The sequence below is a fragment of the Bidens hawaiensis genome, unplaced genomic scaffold (assembly GCF_021521415.1).
Source record: "Bidens hawaiensis isolate Kalapana, Puna unplaced genomic scaffold, B.hawaiensis_p1.1 tig00012255_1, whole genome shotgun sequence".
Taxonomy (NCBI): Eukaryota; Viridiplantae; Streptophyta; class Magnoliopsida; order Asterales; family Asteraceae; genus Bidens; species Bidens hawaiensis.
This window is the reverse complement of record NW_027491993.1, coordinates 194,336-205,345: the sequence shown is the minus strand read 5'-3', so window position 1 is coordinate 205,345 and position 11,010 is coordinate 194,336. Positions and strand designations below refer to the sequence as shown.

The 11,010-nt window shown below is 34.7% G+C and overlaps 1 pseudogene; it reads left to right on the top strand.

Moving 5' to 3' along the window:
- Positions 1 to 2,707: 2,707 nt before the first annotated feature.
- On the top strand, positions 2,708 to 9,651 carry LOC143540502 (UPF0481 protein At3g47200-like; annotated as a pseudogene).
- Positions 9,652 to 11,010: the final 1,359 nt, after the last annotated feature.

Sequence of the window (11,010 nt, the reverse complement as noted above, 5' to 3'; positions counted from 1 at the left end):
GTTATGAGTGGATGAAAGATAATTGGTACTGCAACAATGGGTGGAACCAAAATAGAGCAAAACTGAGGCGTGAATACTTTTGCAATGTCTGGGTATCATTCTCGAGAATTGCTGCAATTCTAATCATTTACCTTAAGGAAAATTCCTAAAATAGCCTATTTTAGAGAGAGAAAGCCCAAAATAGCCTTTTTTTTCCTCAAAATTTTTTAGAATTTGGACTTTCCAGACACATTGGGAAAAGATAATAATATAGAGTGAGCAGACCAAATAACTAAGGAAAGTTAGGGAGGAGACCAAATTTGGAAAAAAATGAAGGAAAATTCCAAATAATTTTGAAATCTTGGAGTAAAAGTTCAAATTTCTACTAAATTTTTTTTCTAAAAAGCCGTCTTGAGAGACTGTTTTTTTATGTTTCCTACCTTTTCCGTCCATATTTTCAAATTCTAGGAAAAAGAGATTTTCAAATCTCGTCTTGAGAGACGAGATTCTACCACCACCACCACCACCCACCGTTCGCCTTCTACCACCACCACTACCGTCACCATCCACCACCACCACCCACCGGTTCGCCGCCACCACCATCCACCCCCACCACCCACCCACCGTCCGCCACTACCATCGATCACCACCCACCACCATCGTTCACCACCACCATCCATCACCACCACCCATCGTCCTCCACCACCACCGTTTACCACCCGACGGTAAAGATGAAGATAAAGATGAAAATGAAGATGAAGAAGGTGAAGATGAAGATGAAGATGAAGAAGATGAAGATGAAAAAGATGATGATGATGATGATGATGATGATGATGGAGAAGATGGTGGGAGGTGAAGGACGGTGGGTGGTGGTGATGGATGGTGGTGGCGGACGATGGTGGTGGGTGGTGATTGATGGTAGTGGCGGACGGTGGGTGGGTGGTGGGGGTGGATGGTGGTGGTGGCGAACCGATGGGTGGTGGTGGATGGTGGCGGTAGTGGTGGTGGCAGAAGGCGAATGGTGGGTGGTGGTGGTAGAGTCTCGTCTCTCAAGACGAGATTTGAAAATCTTTTTTTCCTAGAATTTGAAAATATGGACGAAAAAGGTAAGAAACATAAAAAAACAGCCACTCAAGACGGCTTTTTAGAAAAAAAAGAGTTTAGTAGAAATTTGAACTTTTACTCCAAGATTTCAAAATTATTTGGAATTTCCCTTCATTATTTTCCCAAATCTGGTCTCCTCCCTAACTTTCCTTAGTTATTTGGTCTGCTCCCTCTATGTTATTATATTTTCCAAATACGTCTGGAAAGTCCAAATTCTAAAAAATTTTGAGGAAAAAAAGGCTATTTTGGGCTTTCTCTCTCTAAAAATGGCTATTTTGAGAATTTTCCCTTTACCCTACTGTATTTCAAACAGTTTGGATGCTCGGAGATAAAAATTCACGAGCACACATGTATAAATGTGGGTTTGGGTTTCTTTTAGGGAAGCTGTTGCCATACCATTTGGAGGTTTTAAGCCGTCAAAGAACTCATGCGTGCTTGTCAAAGATAAACTTTGGTTCTTTAAATGGTTTTCAATTGCGAAGTAAGTGACGAAATGGATCCTTTCTCCTTCGTTAGTTGTTAGAGATTACTTTCATAATAGTATGTTGAAACTTGGAAGAACAAATTCGCATTGGTTTTCAGTTTCTTTTCTCGGATAAATGTAATTCTTTATCTTCTAATGTCAGGTTATTGTAATCAAAATAATACTTCATGTGTAATATATTGTTGTATTTGCCTCTCTCATGAGTCTTCTTTCACGGAAGGCCTCCTACACTAATGTACACCAGCTTTAAGTTAATGTACGTAATGCAAGTTCAAAATGATTACCTAAGGGAGAATAAGGGAATTAGGGAGAGCCAAGGGGGCCTTCGGTATTGAATAGGAACATCGTCCCATGGCCTCCAGTACCACAATTTCAACACCACTTCCAAGTGGCCATCCTGATTTTGGAGAAATCTTTTAGAATGATACAGAGGATGTAAAACGGAGATAAACTTGACAAAATCTTATAATCTCCTTATTAAATTAAATAAGCTTACAAGTGTAGTATATAATATGTAGATTTGGTAAAAGATATACCCAATTAGGTGAACTTTATATATTAACAAAAGCATTTACATAATGAATCGTAAACTATTCACAAGTACATAAATAACACAAAGTATTATTTTACTCTAACATCCCCCCCCCCCCCCACCCCCTCAAGCTAAACGGTGGCGGGCCAAGACTTAACGTAGCACGAAAAAATTTGGATTGCGCTCGTGGAAGGCTTTTTGTAAAGGGGCATTTACATATTTCCCCCTCCTAGACTTTGAAATTACATATTTCCCCAAACCATGCTTAAAAAGCATTGTAAATTTTGCATTAAAAACTTGTATTTTGGGGAAATATGTAATTTCAAAGGTTTAAGAAGGAGAAATATGTAAAAATCCCTTTTGTAAAAATGTCCACGACCTAAAGCTTGGTAGGAATGAACTTGGTATATAACTTCCCGGAAAAGACCAGTTCGCGTATAAAATGACAATCCAAGTCGATATGCTTTTCCCATTTGTGAGAGACGAGATTTTGAGTCAAGAACAATGCACTTCGGTTTTCACAAAGCAGAGTAGGGCGATCGGGAGGCAATGCATGAAGCTCTCGTAATAAGTGTGTAATCCAAACAATCTCAGCATTTGTATTAGCCATGGCCCGGTACTCGGATTCGCAACTAGAACGAGACACGGTAGGTTGCTTCATGGCACTTCAAGAAACAATATTACCAACCAAAAAATAGAATAATCATAGGTAGAGCGTCTCGTTTCGAGACATCGGGCCCAATCGGCGCCTGAATAAGCAAGAATAGAGACATTGTGCGGCTTCCGAAAAGTAAGTCCAAAAGCAAGGATACCTTTAACATAGCGTAGGATTCGCTTGACACACTGAAAATGGTTTTCAGTAGGAGCCTAAAGAAATTGACTCACTTGATTCACATCATAAGAAATATCTGACCATGTAATAGTGAGATATTGAAGGCACCTACAAGTGATCAATACAACGTCGGGTCTTGACATGACTTAACTTTTGAGATAAATGATTCATGAGTAGCATGCGGGGCGTGAACCGGCTTAGGGGAATCAAGCAAGCGATCCCGATAAAGAATATCATGAGCATATTTAGCTTGGCTCAAGAAAATACCATCATCTGTATAAGCCACCTCGAGTGTCAAAAGGTAATTAAGATCGCCAAGGTCTTTAATAGCAAATTCTTCATTTAACCGACTGATAAAGAAAGTAATAACAGATTCCTAATTGCCAGTCAAAATGAGATCATCAACGTACACCAAAAGGTACATAATGCAAGAATCTCGTTTGAAAACAAACAAGGAGGTGTCAACTCTACTGCACATAAACCCTTCGTGTAAAAGAAAGGTACTTAAGCATTGAAACCAAACTCACGGAGGGTGGAAAAATAACATATCAAGATCGGTGGAAAAAAATTAAAGGCTCTGATACCATATAGAGTTGATAAAAGACACATTCAATTAGGGGGTTTAACTTTATATATAAACAAGAGCATTGACATAATGAGTCATTAACTATTCACAAGTACATAAATAACACAAAGTATTATTTTTACTCTGACAATATATACAAACAAAAAACAAAAAGATCAACATAAGGAACTTGAATCATATGAAGGAACTTGATTCGGACAACACAACAGAACAAAAGGTCATCCGGAGGAACTTGTGTTGATCCGAATGAACATATCATCATACAAAGGAACTTGATTCGGGCATGTTAATTATCTCAAAGACTTGGGTTGAATTGAGTTGTCACTATATCTTTTTATAACAACTCAATTCAACTCGGGTCCATTCTAGTTATAACCTGTATTAACCAGATTAAATGGATTCATTTTCAAAACGACACATTTTAATCAGACTCATTATTATAACCCATATTGCCTAGTTGAAATGTTAGTGTGATCTTAATGGAAAGAAAAGTATGCCAATAAATAAGAAAAGTACTTGTACTCAAAACAGTAACAACATTAATGAATTTACTTTATTGTTTCTTCATATGTTTCTCTCTTGTTTTTTAACCATGAGGCTCAATTATGATCGTCTAAAAGTTGAGCTTAATACAACCATGTTAATTATCTAAAAATAAATAAAAATAAAGGTAGCCCACGTAAAAGGATGGAATAAAACTAGTGACTAATATAATTATACAAGTCCAAGAGTCATTAATTTCTAAGAACATAGCTTTCAAAGTCTTATGTGGTCTTGGTCTTATTTTAATGCTAAATGTTTAAAAGGAGAAGCGTGTTCTATTTTAATTTTTAATGCTCTATGTATCAAAGGAGAAGCGTGTTCAAAAAAATGTAGAGATTTCGGCATTCACTCCAAGTATTATCTATCACACACATGTCATTGAACAAGGTAATTGCGCGCAATAAAAAATGAATGATATATTGTATTTATTAAAATTATATACAACATATAATTATATATATATATAGAGACAAAACAGTGACAAGAATTCGAATTTAAAATGATACATTATGTCACACCCCGACCAATGAAGGCGGAAACATCGAGGCGCGACATGATTGCTCATTGTACAATGACACTATAAAGTTACAATATTTAAACAACTCATTTAAATCCATATCATCATAAATAACACAACAATTGTTCATACAAAATGCCAAAATAGATAGATAAACAAATAACTTGTTCTTTTATTTTCTAATATCCTAAAGCCAAGATAATAAGTTTCTTCAAGTAATCCAATCAAGCTAACATCAAACCTGTAACATTGCATAAAATAGAGTTTGTCAACACGAAGGTTGGTGAGCAATTTTCATAGTTTTGGACAATAAGTATATAGTATGAAATCCACAACTAGTATATGAAAACAATAAATAATAGCAACAATTTAGATAATAAAACCGTCAATAAGAATACATTGACGACAATAATGAAATCGTCAATAAGAATACATTGACGACACCTTTCTATATGGGGATACCATATATACTCAGAATTAACGTATGATCATACTTTGATGAGGCTACCCGCCTTAGCATTCAAGAATTTGCACATAATCATGTAAAGCATATAACACCAAATCGAGCATTTATTTAAGTAAACATATACAATACGTGTTGTGGTTTAAAACTCAAGTATAAATCATTTGAATTTGAATAAGTATGCAATGTCACCCCCAAAATGAAAGATGGAAAACGGGGGATGAAAAAGTACTCACATTAACAAGTAACTTGAAAGATAGTGTCGTGAATAATCGGAGAGATCGGTTTAACGAGCAAGACCTATATTAAACGGGTCTTGTGTTAGTAGGTAGTCTTGGAAGGGTTTAAAATAAAATACATGACAAATAAAGTAAATAAATAAAGTTTAGGATTTAAAATGTAGATATTTGAGAAATTAAAGAAACGAGTTTTGTAAATAAGTTTACTCGAAACCGGGTCTCGGTATTCTATTCATTAGTTTTTTTCTTTTTTTTACTCAACCTATGTTAAGTAATAATGTGGGTTAAAATGCGATATTGCAAAACCCTTGGTTATAAGAATACCCAAAACGAGGTTTAAACGAGTGTTCGGGTTTGTCGGTTCGAGACTTGATAATTGACCAAGCTCACAGTTAACTTCCCAAAATAATAAATGTTATGAGATAACTCAATAAAATCAAAATAGACTTAACCAAGTATGTAGTTCTATTGTGAAGAACCTTAACGTTCGTTAAGCGAGTATACGACCTTATCGGTTCGAACTTGTTATAAGATCAAGTTGGTTACCGACATGCCAAGTATGTTTAGAAACTAACTAAAATTGATTTAAAATATAATCTTGAAGAAAAATATGAGTTTTTGTGGCTAAAAACACACTTGTGTGTCTTAAGCGAGTGAACTCGGTTTAGTTCGGTTTTTGGTTCGGTCCTTGACTCGGAATAAGACCGAGGATGGTTACCATATACCCAATTACCATGGAACTTGTAAAATAACTTATAAATAATAATACTCAAGTTTTACATTCAAAAAGTTAACAATAAAGCTTTTAAACAAAAGTTCGTTTTTTGGTTCGGTCTTTGACTCGGAATAAGACCGAGGATGGTTACCACATACCCAATTACCATGGAACTTGTAAAATAACTTATAAATAATAATACTCAAGTTTTACATTCAAAAAGTTAACAATAATGCTTTTAAACAAAAGTTCGGTTTTTGGTTCGGTTCTCAACTCGGGATGAAACCGAGGCTAGTCACCACATACCCAATACCATGGAACTTGACAAATATGAACAATAAACTAAAATATGTAGAAGTTAAGCAAGTATAACAAGTTATATGGTTAGATTTGTTAAATATATAAACAAGGACTACAAAGTCCTCCATGTAACCTTGCCTTACTAGCCCGACATTTCAACCGGCCGAGACCGGAGAAATGAAAGACCGAAGGTAAACAAGGAGTGTACATTATATATATGTTGTAACATCAAGCTTTAAGTGTTGAGAAGTTAGTTAAAATGAAAGATTAGCTTATGAAGAACAACCTTAGAATTCAAGAATTTGAGAGAGAAATGAAGAAGATGGGTGTGTATATATAGAGTAAGTTGAATGGGTCTTTCATAAAGGGTGTTTCATGAAAATGGGTTGGTTATAGACCCAAGAAGCACAAACTAAAAATGGGTCCTTCAAGTCTCCATTTTGGTAGTTTTAGTCTCTGGAGTTCGTTTTGAGCGTTTTCGGGGAATTTTAAGAAACCGAAAAGGGTGTTTTTTTTTTATCCAACAACTATAAAACAAATATTTAACATACAATTCATCATTTTGATAATATCGAAAGGTTCGGGATACAAAACGGGTCGGGTTTACATTAAGAATACAAGTATAAAATAACCCGAAATTGACAAATGTCACACATTAGAAACTTATTATGTAACTACTAACTATAAAAAGAAAAATATGATCTCCATAAATAAACTATTTTTACTACATAAATATTGTGTCAAAAAATTTGTAATATTAGACATGCATGTATATTGCATATAAAATCAAAAAATTTAATGATAATACTTTTAACGATATTTATAGTGCATGCATACCGTCAACTCAATGCGTATTTGTAATCATATATTGATCGAATTTATATTAGTAGTGTTGTTAAAAGTTGTGATATTGATCACTGATCATAAACCCAACAATGTTACCTCTTAATGGTAGAAAACGTATATGTCTACAAGTATATATATGTTAAAGTGGTTGTACTCAACATTGACGACAATGAATATACTTTACTGATTCTTTCTTAACATTTCTCTATAGAGCAAGTTGGGATTAATTAATATAAGTGGCCGATTAGAAGTTTTCAGTTTTTACAATTTTCATTTAATGAATGATAAAGTGAAAAATATGTTGTTGGTAAGAATTGAACTCACTATCTTAATTTTAAAAGTTCGTGGCTTACCAACTCAACTAAGATGAATTAATCTTCACATTCTATTTTTCTTAATTGTTATAGATTCACACAACCTTTCATTTTGATTTCTTTTAAAATACAAATACAAAATATTCTTACTAATCTATGTATTTTAGAAAATTATATATATCTTATAAATCCATAAGGTATGTTATTATGTATGTTATTAAATTTAACTTTTTTGTTTACTTTTTAACCACCCGTGTAATAGACGGGCTCTATCCTAATATATTTTAAGTCAAAGTTATGTTCATTTTGGTCCTACTCTTTTATATATGATAATATATATGAAGACTAAAGACTCCCTTCCACACATGTCAAGGAATATTGCTTTAGGAAGGATACACGAAAGTAGCATACTACTCAAGAGTTTCGGATTATAAATGCATAACACATGCAAAAGGTAAATTTGAAAAAAACTAAAAATACCAAAAGATTATCAGAATCAAACTCACCAGATTATCTCTGCAAACCATATGTAGAGGGAGATTTGTATACGTTTCTAGAAGAAATATTACACAGGATTTTGGTTCAGATTTGGAAGCCGTGTTACATGAAAAGCTGACTGCTGCGGTTCCAAGACAAACCAACAATGTTTCTTCCATCTACAGAGTTCTAGACAGTTTACGGTCAGTCAAACCAAAAGCTTACGAACCCAATATTGTATCAATTGGTCCTTACCATCATGGAGCAGATCATTTAAAAGCCATGGAGAACACAAAATTAAGCTTCTTCCGAGGCCTCTTCGGTCCAAGCAAGCCAAATTACCCAAACCTGAAGTCAGTACTTAACGAACTGAAACAGATGGAGCAGAAGGCGCGCGCTTGTTACTCAGAATATTTGAACATTAGCAGCAATCAGTTTATCGAAATGATGCTCGTCGATAGTTGTTTCATCATACAGCTTCTAAGGGAAGGGAAATGGATTACAGTAAGAAGTCAGTACAAATACAGAGATGGATGCTACTCGTTCTCCAACGGGATCTGATCATGCTAGAAAATCAGCTCCCAATGTTCGTTTTGAACAAAGTATACGACATAATAAGTAGACCCACAAAAAACTTAGGTTTGAAGGAGCTTGCGCTTCGATACTTCGAGCCTATGATATACAAGTGTTTAGATACTCCCAAGAACGACGCTTTGGGTGCAGATGGAAGCCACTTTCTAGAACTCCTTCGGGCCAGTATCTGCCCGACTGATCAAGTGTTGCAAAATAAGTTTCTCGTTAAGGAGCCTCACATGTTTCGTTCAATAAAGGAACTGAAAGAGTCAGGTGTAAAGGTTAAGATGGTGGAAAAATGTAAACCATTAGATGTAAGCTTTAAAAAGGGAGTTCTGAAGATTGCTCCAGTGAGCATGGATGACTACAAGTTCACATTGTTTAGAAACATGATGGCCTTTGAGCAGTGTTACTCCGCCTGCAAGCCACATGTAACAGCTTATGTGTTCTTTCTTGATAGGCTCATAAACTCTGATGAGGACATAGACTTGCTTCATTATTCGGGCGTTATGCAACATACTTTAGGCGGAAACAAACATGCAGCAAGACTGGTGAACAAGCTTTGTAAAGAGGTAGCCGGGGCTGTCGATGACTCGTATTTGCGTGATGTTCTTTGGAAGATTAATTGCTACTGCAACAATGGGTGGAACCAAAAGAGAGCCAAACTGAAGCATGAATACTTTTACAATGTCTGGGTATCATTCTCGAGTATCGCTGCAATTCTACTCATTTACCTTGCTGTATTTCAAACAGTTTGGATGCTCGGAGATGAAAATTCACGAGCACACATGTCTAAGGGGGTGTTTGGGATTCCTTGTTTTACCTCCTTACAACTTTTCATTAAGTTAATAAGTTATAAAAGTGTAACTTATGGAACTTTTCCTCTCACAATATAAGCAATCCCAAACACCTTATTACTTTTCAAAAAGTTATTAAGTTATAAGTTGATGAAAATAAGCAATCCCAAACACCCCCTAAAACTGGCTTTTGGGTTTCTTTTGGAGAAGCTGTTGCCATACCATTTGGATGTGTTAAGCTGTTAAAGAACTCATCGGTGCCTGTCAAAGATAAACGTCAGATCTTTAAATGGTTTTTCAGTTGCGAAGAAAGTGACGACATGGATCCTTTCTCCTTCATGAGTTGTTAGTGATTATGTTCTGAATAATATGTTGGAAGAACAATTTCTCATTTGTTTTCAGTTTCTTTTCTCAGATAAATGTTATTCATTATCTTCGAATGTCAGGTCACTGTAATCAAAATAATACTTCATATGTAATATATTACTGTTTCTAGTGTTGTGACTCTGCCTCTCTGATGCATCTTCTTTCATGGAAGGGCTCCTACACTAATGTACACCGGCTTTAAGAGAATGCAATGCAAGTTTAAACTGATTACCTAAGGGAGGAATGAGGGAATATGGTAGAGCCAACCGAACAAGAACAGTGTCCCATGGCCTTCAGTACCACAATTTCAATGCCACTTCCAGGCGGCCATCCTTATTTGGAGAAATATTTTTGAAGGATGGAGAGAATGTAAAACAAAAACAAACTTGACAAAATCTAATAATCTCTATATTAAATCAAATAAGTTTACAAGTGCTAAACAGAACACAAAGATCAACTGGAGGAACTTGACTTTATCCGAATGAACATATCTGTTGGTACCAGGTCCCTTGCTATTCGATTATTAAACTAAGTTTGGTACTAAGTTTATGTGTTTGGGTTGAACAAAGACATATATATATATATATATATGTTTAGGTTAAAATAAAAACCAACTTGAATTGTGAAAACTTTATAAACTTATTCTCAACCACATATTTTTAATTAAAGTTTAAATCTTGTGGTCCCCAATTAAAGTTAATAAAAAATATAAACATATATATAATATTTTCTCTCTCCTAAAAACATATATAAAAATTAGTAAAAAAATAGCAAAAAATAGGAAAAAAATATTTTTTTGATTTTTCGATATTTTGTATTAAATGTAACAATACATATTACGTGTGTAACAAAAAAAAACGATATTACATAGGATTTTCACAACTCAAGTGAGTTATATATATATACATATAGAGAGAGAGAGAGAGAGATGATGATAGAGAATTTGGTGTCAAAGGAAAAACATATGTAAGTCATTAAAAAAGGACTTGGATGTATATAGCCTACTGCTCAATGAAGTTTGGTAACCAGAATTGAAAACAAAAACGATATTTTGATCATAGGTTCGATCTCGTAATTCTCATTAGCTCGAAAATTACAATACAATGATATAACCCATGTGCTCGGGTATATATACTAATTTAGATTTCAAAACCCAACTAGACTAAAATACAAATATCATAATCATACTCAAATACTAATTGGTAAAAACAAATCTAAATAATAATTAAATATCTTGTATCCCAAGTAATGTGCTGGACTTGGTCCCCAAGATACCGATCCACCATAGGCTCGATGGACCGGCCCAAACCAAATTATGGCTAACAATCACCCCTCTAATTTCG